Source organism: Grammomys surdaster, unplaced genomic scaffold, assembly GCF_004785775.1.
Source record: "Grammomys surdaster isolate TR1022 unplaced genomic scaffold, NIH_TR_1.0 222, whole genome shotgun sequence".
Classification (NCBI taxonomy): Eukaryota; Metazoa; Chordata; class Mammalia; order Rodentia; family Muridae; genus Grammomys; species Grammomys surdaster.
The window spans coordinates 3,058,053-3,072,566 of record NW_021604667.1 but is presented as its reverse complement, the minus strand read 5'-3'; the positions used below and the strand labels follow the sequence as shown (position 1 = coordinate 3,072,566).

The 14,514-nt window shown below is 45.0% G+C and overlaps 1 pseudogene; it reads left to right on the top strand.

The window, feature by feature from the left end:
• The first annotated feature begins 7,097 nt into the window (after positions 1-7,097).
• On the top strand, positions 7,098-9,811 carry LOC114625786 (annotated as a pseudogene).
• Positions 9,812-14,514: the final 4,703 nt, after the last annotated feature.

Here is a 14,514-nt window from a genome sequence, read left to right as displayed (position 1 = left end):
AACACTCTGTGCTACTGACATCCAGATTACTCTGAAAACATTTTGACCTAGACATAGGGGAAGGAGTTCCCCTAGAGGCCTAGAAGAGGGACCTCTCTACCTGGATCTTTAGACAGACTTTGGATGCAAAGCTGGGATTGATCTGAACTCAAGCTTCCATGGTTCTAATCGGTGCTAAGATACAAGATTCTCTTCACAAATATCCAAGATTAGCCCAAATACTGCTTTTTAGGTAATAAGAGCAGACGTGTTAGGCTGTGTTGCTTCTTGTGTTGTTGTGACCTTAAACCTAGTAAAAGTCCCTTTTCCTTGTCTGCTCATGTGTTTCTGGTCGGGAAGCAGGACCCCAGATAGCTGAGAGCACACATAAGGTCCCAGGCCACCAGGGCTTCCAGGCAATACCAGAGGGCTGTGTGACTCAGACAGAGGAAGAATCCTCCTCTTACTCCTGTTTTTCCTGGGACAACTTCCTTCAAATATGCTTTAGATTTGCATTAAATACCAGGACATTTGTAGTGAATGCAATATTAGTGAATGCATTTGTTTCTAGCAGATAGTTGAACCTGAGGCACAGAAGTTATCTGGGACTACACAACTTAGAGCCCTAAGCTCTCCTGTCTCTCAGAAGCTATCATGTCATGTCCCTGAGTTTCCTGTGTGGACTCAGGACTGAGAAACTTATGTGGGTTTTTTTGAGACATTGCCCTTTTCTTCTCTAGTTTCATAGGTGACACTATATTCTGTTGTACCCTTAGCCCTGGGTTGTTATACTCAGTGGGACAGAGGGACATATTGAGAGGTGTAGATGAAATGACCAGGGTGTATGAGAATGACTTCTTAGGCTCTCAGTCACATGGAATTTCCTATTTGTCTTAGTGGTCCTACCCTCATGTCACTCAGGTAGCAATAGTTAAGCATAGCACTAAACTATGTTACCGCCGTATAGATACGTAGTGTGGGAAGAAGTAGTTATAGCCAGCTGGCTCTTCCATTTTCCTTCACAAGCCTTATCACCCCTTTTAAAATATCCTAACAATATAGGAAGAACAAGGCTGTTTCCACACTGTCAGTCCCAAAGGAAAGTCCAATACTCTTACTCCAAAAGGGAGTCCAAATATTTAGGAACTAGTTCAGTGTAGACAATAGGAGGATTTGTGATATTTTGATAAAAGCTGGCATTCCTCAGGAACTCTGTGGACCTGGTTTCTCTCTCCTGAAGGAGTCACTTCCCTTACCTCTGGCCGAAGGTATGGGTTAAAGGTGTGGGCTACGTGTGGCCCCATATCAGCCCATCAGAGTTCATGCTGGCCTTCAGGCTCCCTCAGTATCACAAGTACCCATTACTCAGTTCAATGTCCTTGCTAACATCCTAGCCTTCTCACAGTCTCCCTTACACTAAACTCCTTCCAGCTCATGGGCCTCTCTCCTGACTACTACTCCTTCTCTGTATATTCTATTGCTCTCGCTATGTTTTCTTCCTGCCCCGTTATTGCTTTGTCCATTCTATTCTCTATTCTGCATGCCCTGCTATTTTCCTGACTCACAGATATCCATATCATGTGATGGCCATCTTTAGTCTACTTTCTCTTTATGGACTCTTCCAGATGCCTCTAGCTGTTCTCTGTCTCTCTCCTATCTACAACAAAATACATTTCTCTTAGCCTTACTATGGAGTGATCATGTCATGAGAGCATACTCTTGTGTGCCTCTTTTTCACAGTTTGAATGTGCCTACTGAATTGGCAAAGGTAATCCAGCTCAGAAGTGGAAGATAGAGAGGAACAGATCTGACAGAAAAGCATGTATAAAACCCTGAATAACAGAATGCATATAAGCCATGGGCAACAATGATGGTCCCATGTAGGATCATGGATAAATATGGCACCCAGGGTCCCAGAGACAGGAAACCTGGAACTGCCCTGACGCATCCTATCCCTCCTCATTGCTAGGCTTGGGAAATTCTTGCTCTCTAAATGTAGAATAGATTAAAGGGATAAAAGCAGGCTTCCACTTGTGTCCATTGACACAGGAGTGTAGGCCCCCAGAGATAGAATCATACTTTCCAGTTCATTCACACAGTGCAGAGAGACAGGATTGCTAAGCTTGGTGAAAAACATAATGGGGACACCTGTGTTGCAGGTGCCCAGTCTTACTGCCTAGGCTGTAGGGTGTGGCATTTGCCTCTTCTGAAATCCCTGGATGACCTTTGGATGAAGACCACAGTGCTCCTTATTGCCAGGAATTTCACTGTGTGTCCTGAGCCTCTGGAAGTAATAGACATAGCAATTTATCATTGAGAAGGGTGCATTTTCAGGTTTGTAGATTTAGTGTGTGTGTGCGCGCTAGCAAATGTGTGCACACACCCGTGTGTAGAGTGTGTGTGTGTGTGTGTGTGTGTGTGTGTGTATGTGTGTGTGTGCACGCGCAGATAGATTCATATGGAGGTCAAAGGACAACTTGCAAGAATTTGTTCTTTCCTTGTACCATGTGTGTCTCTAGAATCAAACTCAGATTATCAGCGATAGGAACCAGCACATTTACCCACTCTGTCGTCATGAAAACTCTGCTGGTCTACAGAGTGAGTCCAGGACAGCCAGGGCTACACAGAGAAACCCTGTCTCGAAAAACCAAAAAAATAAAAAAAAAAAAAGAAAGAAAGAAAAAAAAAGAAAACTCTAGATCCACAGGTTTTAAGTAGTAGCTCTCCATACCTTATGTACTGGTTATCTGGCTACAAGTATTTATTGTTCAGATCAACAAATCATTTAAGTGAGAGATCAACAAATCATTTATCTGTCAACTCACAATATTTGATTGGGAAGACTGTGGTTTTCACCTTCCCGTGGGAATTTCTAGTCTATGGTTCTGTAGAGTTCAGTATTACTGAAGTAACTCTAGGTGTTCATAGAGCTAAATATTCATTCCACAGGGGATAAGGATTAGGGTAGAGGAAAATGAGATCTTGGCTTCTGAGTCCTATGTCATTTGGTCCTTAGCTTAGTGGTCCTTTCTAGATTGATCTTCCACTTACAAAATGGCTATCCACTGCACTAAATTATGTTGCTGCCATAGATAAGAGTGTATTGTGAAGCGTGGCTCTCTAGCTCCTTTTTTTTTACAATCGTCATCTTACTTTCCTTATGTTCCTAATGACAGAGGTACTGTAAGGCTGCTTCCCTACATGTCCTTCTCCCACATTCTTGACATTGCTTTCTGACACACCAGTTTTAACCAGGATTGTCTGTGTAAACATGCATTTGGCTCTGTTCACTAGAAACTAGAGGGCTCATCATTTGATACAGAACTGAGGGCAGTGACCATCCATTATCCAGAATTTGTCAGTGGCCAATAGTTCAGCAGAGAAGGTTAGGGCCTCTTCAATCCACAACTTGCTGTTAACAGGCCTATTGTATGCAGGTCCAGTGTAGGCTACTCAGATGCTGTGAGATCACGTTTGCAATGGCTGTGTCATGTACCTAAAGAAATGCTACAGATATTATAATTATAGAAGTAACTAATTATGCTAGAGACTGGCATTTGCAGTTGATAATATTGTGTTGTTTTTAGACCTTCTTCTCAACAACCCAGATGCAGTATATGAGAAGGAGCTATGAGATGCCATGAGACTATGCAAAGAGGATCATAAATTACATCTAGGGTAGTTTGTTAGGAATTGCAGACAGAAGTGTGGTCAAAGGTGGCAGCAATACCTGGGTGCCCCTTACTTGGCTCATAGGAGTTATGTAGGTGTCTGAACAAAAGCAGTTTTCTTCCCTTATCCTAGAAAAAAGATGCAGCCAGCTATGGGCAAGTTCTTTATGTTGATGCCTTCTGCCTTGTACACTTGTATGGCTTTTGTGCTTAGTGTTGGCAAACATATGTTAGGAAGTAAAAACTCCATCAGAGATACTTTGGACAGGGATGGAGGGCAGAGAGCAGAATACATATGGGAGAAGGCCTCACAGTGAAGACTGCCACATGTTAGAAAAAAAGTATGTTAGGGTGGTTGGGTTTTGAGATGCTTTAAAGTACATTCTTCTTCTCTCAAGAATAAAGATGACTTAAAATTGATATCACTGACAGAGGTTGAGTAACTAGGGTTTTAGCTTTGCTGACCTTATTTAGATCATTGACTCAATTTTCTAAGAAAGATGGTGGAATTGGCTGGCTAATGTTTCACACAAACACTCTGACTTGGGGATAAGTTTGAAACTGGAAACATCTGATGGTAGTAGCCCAATGATAATATTCAGGAACTCTGAGTTGGCCATAGACATTGGCTGTCCCGTTGGGAAGAGGCATATTCCTTCCCAGTTGGCCACAGTCTCCACTCTGCTTGCTCTTTTCACTTGGTTACCTGCCTGACTACGATGGCAGTGTTTGAATGCTGACCATCATACTGACCATCAATGATGCAAAATGTCAGACATATCAAGGCAGAGAGAATCACAGTGTATCATGTATTTCAAACTTTCATGTTACTATCGGATTATTTATACCTCCAGTCCTGGACATTAATTCTTTAGTATCCACATGGAGGTTTCTTTTAGGCAATGGTTTCCTCTCAGCAATTAGTAGAAGGAGATCACAGAACTGAGTTTTGTGTTAACTTGACATAAGCAAGGGTCTTTCTGAACCTCCACTAAACCTCGAACATGCCTTGTCGACCTGGTTGTCCTCCAACTCTAGTCTTCCTGCCTCAGCCTTCCAAGTGCTGTGAATACAGACTTGTAATACCATCAACCAGCTGCTTTGTTGTTTTTTTGTTGTTACTTTGTCTGTTTGCTTTTCTTCTTAACCCATCATCTGCTTGTGAGAGGGCTCATCATTTGTGGTTGTTGCTGGTTTCTTTTTAAACTAGTTTTAAAAAGAGCATGTGCTGTGTTCAGGAGACATGTGTAATGTGCAAGTAGGCTGCTGGAATCTTCAAAGACATGAGCTCCTCAGACCACTTCTAACTAGTTATGAGAAAATCTTGTTATGTTTGTGTGGTGGTGTGAATGAGACTAGCCAGAATATGCTCATATATTTAAATGCTTGATTTTCAGTTGGTGGAACTACTTGGGAAGGAATAGGAGGTGTGGCCATATAGGAGGAAATTTGTTACTGGGGTGGACCTCGAGGTTTCAAATTTTCACAGCACTCCCTGGTAACTCTACTTCTGCCTTAGTCTTCTGGACAAGAATGGAAGCTCTCAGCTACTTATGCAGCACCATGCCGGTCTGCCTGCTGCCATGTTCCCTGACATGATGGCTGTCTTTGGACCTGTGAGTCCCAAACTTTTTCTTCTGTTAAATGCCAAATAAGTTGGCACCTCAACTAAGAAATCTGCTGATCAGATTGCCCTGTGGACCAGCGTTACTGCATTTTCTTGATTAATGAGTGGTATGGGACAGCCCAGCTCACTGTCGGCAGTTCTACTCCTGGGCTGGAGATCCTGAGTGCCACAAGAGCAAGACTGAGTAAGCCAGGAGGCACAGGCCAGCAAGCCCCACTCCTGCATGACCTCTGTACTAGCTTCTGCCCCCAGATTCCCGTTATGATTATGTTTCTGCCCTGACTTCCCTCAGTGATAGATTGTAATATAGAAGTGATAGCTGAGGTAACCCTTTTTCTCCTGAAGATGTTTTTTCTTCTGATGTTTTATCACAGCAATAGAACCCCAAAGTAAGACAACTGTCATTGACAGTCAGCTTCCTTCTCCTGCTGGGGCTTTTGCTTCTGGGTAAGGCAATGTACTTATTGCCTGTATCTGCTTCTCCCCCTATAATCACCAAGTTCTTAGAATGAGGTTTCACATCTGGAAATAGCAGGGAGAGAGAGACAGAGATATAAGCAAGGGTGAAGGACTATTGCATCAGGCACCTGGGTACATTAGTGTTCATCAGACCATGTTTCAGTTCTGGCTGTTTTCAGGACATTCTCCCTTGATTTTCCTGACTCTCGGGATGCTGATTCTGGTGTCATCAGTCCCTTCCACTGGGTTGAGTTTCAATGGGCTCAGTGTGGTCGTAGATTTGTGTGTCACAGCTGATTCTAGGCTGTGATCCACAACAATATTTCCTCTGGATCAGAGGGGTTGTTATCAGTAGGATCAGATACTCTGAAGGTCTTTTTTTTTTTTTTTTTGGTTTTTCGAGACAGGGTAGACAGGGTTTCTCTGTGCAGTCCTGGCTGTCCTGGAACTCATTCTGTAGACCAGGCAGGCCTCGAACTCAGAAATCCACCTGCCTCTGCCTCCCAAGTGCTGGGATTGAAGGTGTGTGCCACCATGGCCCGGCTACACTGAAGGTCTTATCACCTTGCTTTCCGCATTTGCAGTTTAGTGAAATTCATCCCTTGTCAGTCTCAGCCGATCTAGGATTTTCATAGGATTAAGTGGTTCAAAGTTTCTGTGAAGGACACCAAAGCAACTGTCCAGAAAGTGCAGGCACTGGGATTTGGCGTGGTGACAAAAATTACATAGCAAGCTCATAGGGAATCCTGGTCAGTGTTTAACTCATCCAACAACACACACACTGCCCAGGCACTGGAGTGTCCAGGAGTTCATAGACTTGTTTGCAGATTCTTTTCAGAGGTTCAACTGTTATTTGGGCTGGGCTCTTTTTGCCATAGACCTGGATAAGTGTCTATTTTCCCCTGCCTCCTCCTGCTGATTGGCTGCTTCAGTTGTGAGTAGTGTGAGACATGTGTCAAGAGATTGTGTCTTTCTGCCTGCTGAAACGGTTCTATATTGTTCATTCATTGCGCTTTGCTAGTAGATATACAGAAATGATGCCATACTCATTTTCTTGTATGAAATGTCCTTTCTGAGCCTAGTTCATAAATGGGGTTCTTTTAAAAAGTTATTAGGTCTGTTATAGGGCCTAATTGATATTTTCATCATTCAGTACCTCTGATTGATTAGTGCAGGATGGTCTCAGGAAGGAAAAGGTATAAGCATGGAAAAAGGAGGATAGTAAACTATATATCTCAGACTGAAGTAATGGCAGTGAGTTCTTAGACATGGTGGAGAAAACCGGCTGGGTTGGGAGTGTGCTTTTGCTTACTTTGTTGGAAGCCTCTTTGGGACCAGGGTTGGATCCAGAGATTCTCACCATGGAGACTCCTCAAGAGAGCCGCAAAAGTTTCCAAAAAGCCTCTGAGTCTGGGAGCTGAGGAGGACCAGGAACAACAGCATGGTGAATAAAGTGGTTCTGACTGGGCTTTGATGAAACTCGGGGAGAAAAGGCAGTAGAAAGAAGAGTGGACCTGCACTTCGGTTCCGTTACTAAGCCCTGCCTGTGGCCTTCTCCGGACTTTCCGGAGATCCTTGGGCCATGATGCTCAGATATTTATCCCCTCTCTGTCTTTCAGGTAGGAAGAGAGTGGTCACCAAGGCTGGAGAGGGAGGAGACAAGAAAGGGATTGTAGTGGGCGGGCTTGCTCAGGGTGGGCTTGATCAGGGCGAACTCGCTCAGGGCGAGGTTGCTGGAGGCAAGTTTGCTCAAGAAGAACCTGCTCAGTTCAGTCTCACTCAGGAAGCCACGGGAGTAGGAGAGGAAGTAGAAAAGAAGGAAGAAGAAATGGAGGGAAGACAAGCTGGCGATGGTGCTTCTGGCCCCGCGAATGACAACATCCAGCAAGAAGGTGGCCAAGGAAGCAATGATCAACAACAACCTCAGCAAGAGGCAGCTATTCCTGAGGGTGCCAGGAATCAACAGGCTGGGAACAATCTGGCTCACCACCAGTACAACCGCACCAGGTTCACCCATTCTCAGCTGGAAGATCTGGAGTGCCTTTTCCAAGAGACTCGCTACCCCAGCTTTCGAGCAAGGTAAGCAGATGGCCAGTGCTTGGCACATCATTTACTGGTGTCCTTTAGCTCTCACCGGGCCTCTGATGCCCTGTAGAAATAATGGGAGCCGTCCCGGACCATCCCCTGCATTTAGGACCTTCCATATGCATTTAAGACTTTCCCCCAGCAATTAGGACCTCCTCCCTGCAATTAGATCCTGGGTTAGGGGTATGCGGGCTAAGCGGACTTGAAACAAAAGTCTTTTATTGCCTATTCAAGATTAGGATATTTAGACAATGTTTGGTGCTCTAAATGAGTTTCCAGAAGTATGGCTGAGAAGTCTGAGGCGTGGCTGGGGAAAGCAGGAGGGATTCCACTTCCAGTTAAAATTTTCCAAATACATTTCATCTCGTATGCACTCTTTAGTGACTTTAACACTTTCAGTACACTAAAGAGTCATCTATGCTTCCGGGGATACCCTTAAATTTGGTCTCTGAGTGGAACCTATTATCACAGCTAGGATTAATTGAGGTAAATGTTAAGAATAGTGACTATGTATACACATGTGTACACACACAAGTGTGAACCCAAACATATAATAAAATAGGTGGTGTCTTTACACACTTGATTTCTACGACAAAGCCTTAATGTTGCAATGTTTTCCTTCTAGGAGGCATCTTGCAAGATGTATGGGTGTGGAGGAATATGACGTCCTGGTAAGTCTTCTGAAAAAAAAAAAAACAAAATAACCGTTTTCAGAAGGGCGCTACACCAGGTGACATTCCTGTCTAGAACTGTATTAGCAGGACAGGACCCTGAGGTTGTGTCCCAAGGCTACTAGAACAGTACACAGACAGGCTAGGTTCAAGATGACACCAGGCCTCCATTTTCCCAGGCAGGAAATGCCAGCTGGGCCAACAGAAAAGCTTCTTAGCTTTTAGGTGATTTGTCTGTCCTTCAGGGATGGAGTGTGTTCCCAAAGACCTTCTGGAGGCTGTGCAGCCCACGTGCCTCACACAAGTGAAGAGACCATGTTCTTACCCACTTTAAACTCTGTCACTCTGAATGTGTCTGAAACTCTTCTCTCACAAGAGAGAACTCTTCTCAGAGTGGCTCAGTGCTCTGGTGTGTAAATGTGAGATACCTAGCTTCCTTCTGAAACCAATATGGGACCAGGGGCCTGAAACAGCCTATGGCACATTTACCTGTATTTTAGTGGGTGTGTATCTGCACTCTGACCACCATTACACTCAGCCCTAGCTTTTCCACATCTAATGCTGACAAGAGGAAAGACCTATAGTCACTAATCTGGGAGGCCGGAAAGGAAACACCAAGCAGGAAGAGGTGCCCTTTGTCTCATAAAATGTGCATTCTGGTACTCAAAAATGACTAACACCTTGGATCCTCAGCAGACTGCCTCTTGGCTTCCTATGGTTCTTGGGGGTGGGCTGGAGAATTTTTGATAATTTACCACAGCAAGGAGCAGGAACCACCCATGAGGACATGTGAATTCTTCCTGAAGAAATGTATAAAACACATTAAGGATGGAGAAAAGAGGCAATGTTTTGTTTCTGTTCTGTGAAAGTTGAAAGACTGGGTGTGGTATCCCATGTCCTAAGTGGCTTTTGGGGAGGATATTTTTGAGAACAAATCCTATTGCTTCCAGCATACTGAATAATCAGAATGCACCTCAGAACTATATTCAACCCCTTTTGGGGTTAGACTAATGAACTCTGGGGGCATTTAAAAGATGTACTGATTATTCTGGGGGAGTGGCTCCCTGCTACAGCACAAAACTAGCACACCACTGGCCTTGAGATGTGTTCTAAATACGTTCCAAACTGATTACAAAATGTAGCAAGCATATAGTGCTCTAGCGTGTGTGCTTTAGTGATGACATTGTTCAGTGTACTAAAGTACCTCTGTCTCCTGATTATAGAATTGGTTTCGGATGAGGAGATCCCTTTACAAGAGAAACAAGAGACTGCTCATGCTCTGCTATCTGTCTCCACTTCCCCAGAGCGACTCTCCCTGAAGATTTTGGAGCAGCACTTGAGTGCCACCCCTGTCCTAGAGCCAGATGAGGATGGCTTCTTCTGAGCCACCCATGACGGCCAGGACAACCTTATTATTTCAGCAATAAAGAAGTGGATTCTAACTATGTTGTCTCCATTGTCTTTGAAGTTATTAAAATATGGGTGTAAATACTTGAAGGATGGGAGTCAATCCCAGACATGGCATTTAGGCAGAATACAAAGGAAGCCTTCCTTAGAAATGGACACGGGCAGGCAGTAATCACTGCCAATGTGGGAACAAGTTATAAGGACAGAGAGGGAAATCCCCTATGAGCAGAAGGACAGTCTGTTTCTAGACATGGCTGCTCCTACCCACACTCCATAAGCACCCCCTGAACCTGTCCCCCTACCTTGAGACAATATTGGAAATATCCCAGAGGCTACTCCCAGGTTTGATGAGCAGGAGGAATGGGGACATTATGTGTCCTGCCCTCACTCTCTGTGGACCTTTAAAGCACTAGGGGACCCACACTGGCCAGAGGTCCTGCTGCTTGGAAGGAAGAGGAAAATCTGTCCATCCATGCCAGAGGGAGGTTTCTGTCTCCCTTCTTCATTTAGGTCTTCGGGAGCATATGGTCCCACACTTGCCTGCTCAGCAGGCTACAGGACTGATAAGTCTTCTGTCTGTATTTTGTCACTGGCTTGTAGAACCCTCAGTAGAAGATATTTGGTGCTTTGTGGGGGTGGGATTTTGTTTCTCAGCAGCTCTAGGTTTATAAACAAGGAGGAACCCCTAGCAATGTTGCAGAGCAATCAGTCAGTGCAGAGAACTTGCAACACTCTCTCCTGCCATATGTGATTATATTCCTTAATGGTCTTTGTGAATAAGGGGTATGATAGAGGTGTCCCATGTAGACCTGAGTATTAGGCAGGAGGTTTAGGACAAAACAACATGCCCTGAAACAAGAGGTCCTCGCCCTCATCTCCTTTTCAGAAGCCTGTGCTAGCAAATGCCCGCCCTAGAAAAAACCTGCTCTTGCAAAAGCCAGGCCTTTCAAATTCAGGTTCTCAAAATGCCCACACAAAAGCCAGATTTTCAAAAGGTCCTCGCAAATGCCTGCTCAAAATACTGGACAAAGCAAGCTCCTAGTTCCGGATTTCAATGTGGCCAGTGCACCCACAATTCCCCAAATAAGTCTATGACCCAAGTACCTCCCATTCCATCAAAACTCCCTCCAATCTCCTTAAAGAATCCTTCAACCCAATTCAGCCTTGGGACTTCACAACCCCCTCCTGGAAGGGCAATGAACCTTCCCTAGAGCCATCCCAATAAACCTGCCTTTCCACTGTGCATTCATTCCACTGAATTGATTCTTTAGGTCACAGGAGAAGCCATTCAGTGTTTACTCCATACTCTCTTAATGGCTGCACGTTGTCAAGTTGTGACTCTCTCCACGAACCCATGCCAACAGCTAATGAGGTCTACTCTGAGCTGGTCAGGAGACATTATGTATTTTGTGATGTGTGAGGTTTGGATAAACTAGTTTGTCTTTGCACAGGGAAGGCTGGAAAGGGATCTGGAGGGAGGAATGAAGTCTGAGCAGAGCTCATGCCCTCGGGCTGCATGAGCCTGATGGAGCCCAGTGCTTATCTCCTACATCCATGGGAGTTGGAAAACTCTGAGAGCTGTTCTCAGTCTTGAAAGGGTGTGTGGGGGAACAGTAGTTTCCAGGGGCTTCAGTCTCCAGGAACCTGAAATCCCGAAATGCTCCACCTCTGTCTTTCATCTTCCATAAGTTGACACTCTTTTTTCTGACCATGCTGCAACAGTTTGTTCCTGCTGCTGCTGCTGGTGCTGTAGCTGACAAGGCCAAAGGTCCCTGCTCATAGCTGACTTCCTGATGGTATTTCACAACCACATTTCCCCTAAGATAATCAACACATTCTCATGGAGGGGATCAACCTTGGCTACTCAGAGAGAAAGAGAGATGGGTTCAATAGGGAATCCAAGGTACACAGAGGAAGGCTCCCGGGCTCTTGGTTTGATGTTGAAGCAAAAGTCTAATTTTATGAGTTCCATTTGAGCACCTGCTACCAAACTTCCAAGTAGAAACTGTTATCTCCAGACTGATTGTCTTCCAGTCTGCCACATCTGGTGTCATCAGACATGTCACAGAGCCAAACTCCATGAACTGAATATAGTGATGGCTTCAGATTCTCCTCATGTAGTCCATGGTGTGCACTGGAGATGTGTCCTTGACACTCTCTATGGGGAGTCATGAGGAAATGTGAACAAATCTCTAGTAAGGCCACAGGAAGGGATTGAGCTGTTTCCTTCCTGTGTCTTTAAGAGCTCTCCTGTATCATGAAATGTTTCACCTCAATTTGGAATGTCTTAGGTCTTCAGGAGTTTTCCTCCTTGATGGAATGTCTCCTCTTGGAGGAAACTGCAGCACAAAACATGTGTATCCAGCAGCAGAGCCAGTCCTGTTGAGGGAAGCTCTAGGAGAACACATGCCTGAATCAGATTCTGACTGATCTTCCCACCATTTAGATAAGGTGTCCCTTTGCTGTACCTCAGAGTGCTCTGCAAGGGACTATTTTGACTGTCTCTGAGAAGGAGTCTACTTAAAACATGGGCAGAGCTTGGTGGGAAGTCAGCTAAACAGTTGTTGAACAGGGATTTCTGCTTCTCATCAGAATGCCTGACCTGGGGATCCTGTCTTAGGAATAGAGCTTCCATTGACAATTCAGGAGGAGGAGATACATTCTGATGTCCATTGAGGACGTTATGTAAATATCCCTTCATCCAGCTAGCCAACATCCACACAGCACTTCCTCCTGAAGGGAAAATGACCTGTTTCCAGTGAGTTTCCTTGGGACTTAGAGTCACTGAGGTTACAGTCACCACTGGCATGGGCTCTGATGTTCTTATCTAACTGCTAGGTTGGCCATGCCCTTGAAGAACTTTCCACACCTCACAGAGTGCTCAGAGCATATCTCTATACAATGGTCACAGCCCACCTTCTGGATCTTTCTCTGAAGCCATTTCAGCCCAAAGGGGCAGTGCTCTGTGTCTCCCTTCAATAAAAGCAGGCAATTTATTTCCTCCAACACAAAACTGGCCTGCTTCATTCAGCCTGTGGCTGCAACTGTTTGACAAGGTTTCAGTGTTCTAGGTATTGATTGGAGTTCATATTGATAGGTGGAGAGATCTGACCTCGAATATATTTACAATTCCTGTCAGCTGTCCTGCCATGAACAGCTCTATACACAGCTAAGCAGACACTTCTATTAGCTGTCTTTTGAAATCAGTTAACTGATCATGATCAGGTATCTCTGTGCACTCCTGTGATGTTAGGGGTCTTAAATGCTGGGAGAGTCCCACACCAGGCCAGTGTACTGGAACAGTAGTGACCAGACAAGTAGTGTTCAGGATAGCCTGGGATACATGAGAGACTGTCACAAACTAAAAGCAAAGACACAAACCAAAGGAAAATATTGCATTTACTGTCTGTTCCTATTAACACCCAACATGGTCCCCAGAATCCTGCAACACATTTGAGCACAGGAGTCAGTCACTCTTCCACGAAGACTACCCACACTTTTTCTGTTTGTTGCCTTTAAAGTGTCTACAGTGCCTACTCTACACAGGTATTGTTCCTATATACCTGCACCCCTAAGATGTTTATCTACGTTACTACACAAAGAGGGCATCTACCCATGCGGTTCTGCATTTGCAGACATGAAACTTCCTATATAGGTTATTGTACAAGGTCTCTGATGGAGAATCTTTACCAGCAATTTGGAGTACGTTACTTTTTACAAGAGCTGCTTTGGATAATCTACATTATCTTGTTAGAAAAGCACTGAGAGAGAAAAAAAGAGGTGAGAAATTCACCAGTAATTCACTCAAGGCTGAAGCCTATTGTGATCTTTTGCCTTCTTCCCCACACTCCATGCTAAATTCACCAGGCGAGCTCTTCCATGGCCCCATTTTAAGGTTGTCTCTGGGGTCCAAGAGCAGTGGCCAGGACTGTCTGGTGTACCTGACCAAGTGTCCTAAAATTATGATTCTGTGCCTGGGTACAGCATGCCTCCAACTCCCCTGTGATTCCTGCCATGCACTACCCCCAAGCTCACTTCAGAGGCACACCCACTGGGAAAGGAAGCACACAGAGGGCCAATAGCAGGTTTGAACAAGGAAGACCTGACCCTGTAAGTCTCCAGCTTGCTGTAAGTCCCCAGGCAAGGCTACTGACAAAACACCAGCAAAGGGCAGGCCTCTAGGCTTCTGAAGAGCAGCAACCATGGATCCCCAAACACTCTGACTACTATGAGGACTGGTACTATTATCTGGAGGACTGTGAGGGAATAACATCCTCCACTCTCCACAGAGTCAGCAGTGTCAACAGGTGGCATTGCATATGATGACCAACAAAGCCAGGAGGACAGTGAGAACCAACATGGTAAACTGGACAACGACCAGGTCCCTGACAATGACCTGAATCCTGAAAGTGACCAGAGAGACCAGGAGCCCTTGTAGTCTGAGGAGGAGGAGCCAGACTTCCTGCTCACTCTGGTTCCCCAGTGCCAGGGCAGGAGGCACCAGACCTGGTTCTCCTTCACACAATGGCAGGAGCAGGAGTTGGAGACCATGTTCCAAGAGACTCAGTACCCGGATGTGCTCACAAGGTATGCAGTCATATCACTGCTTTTCTAT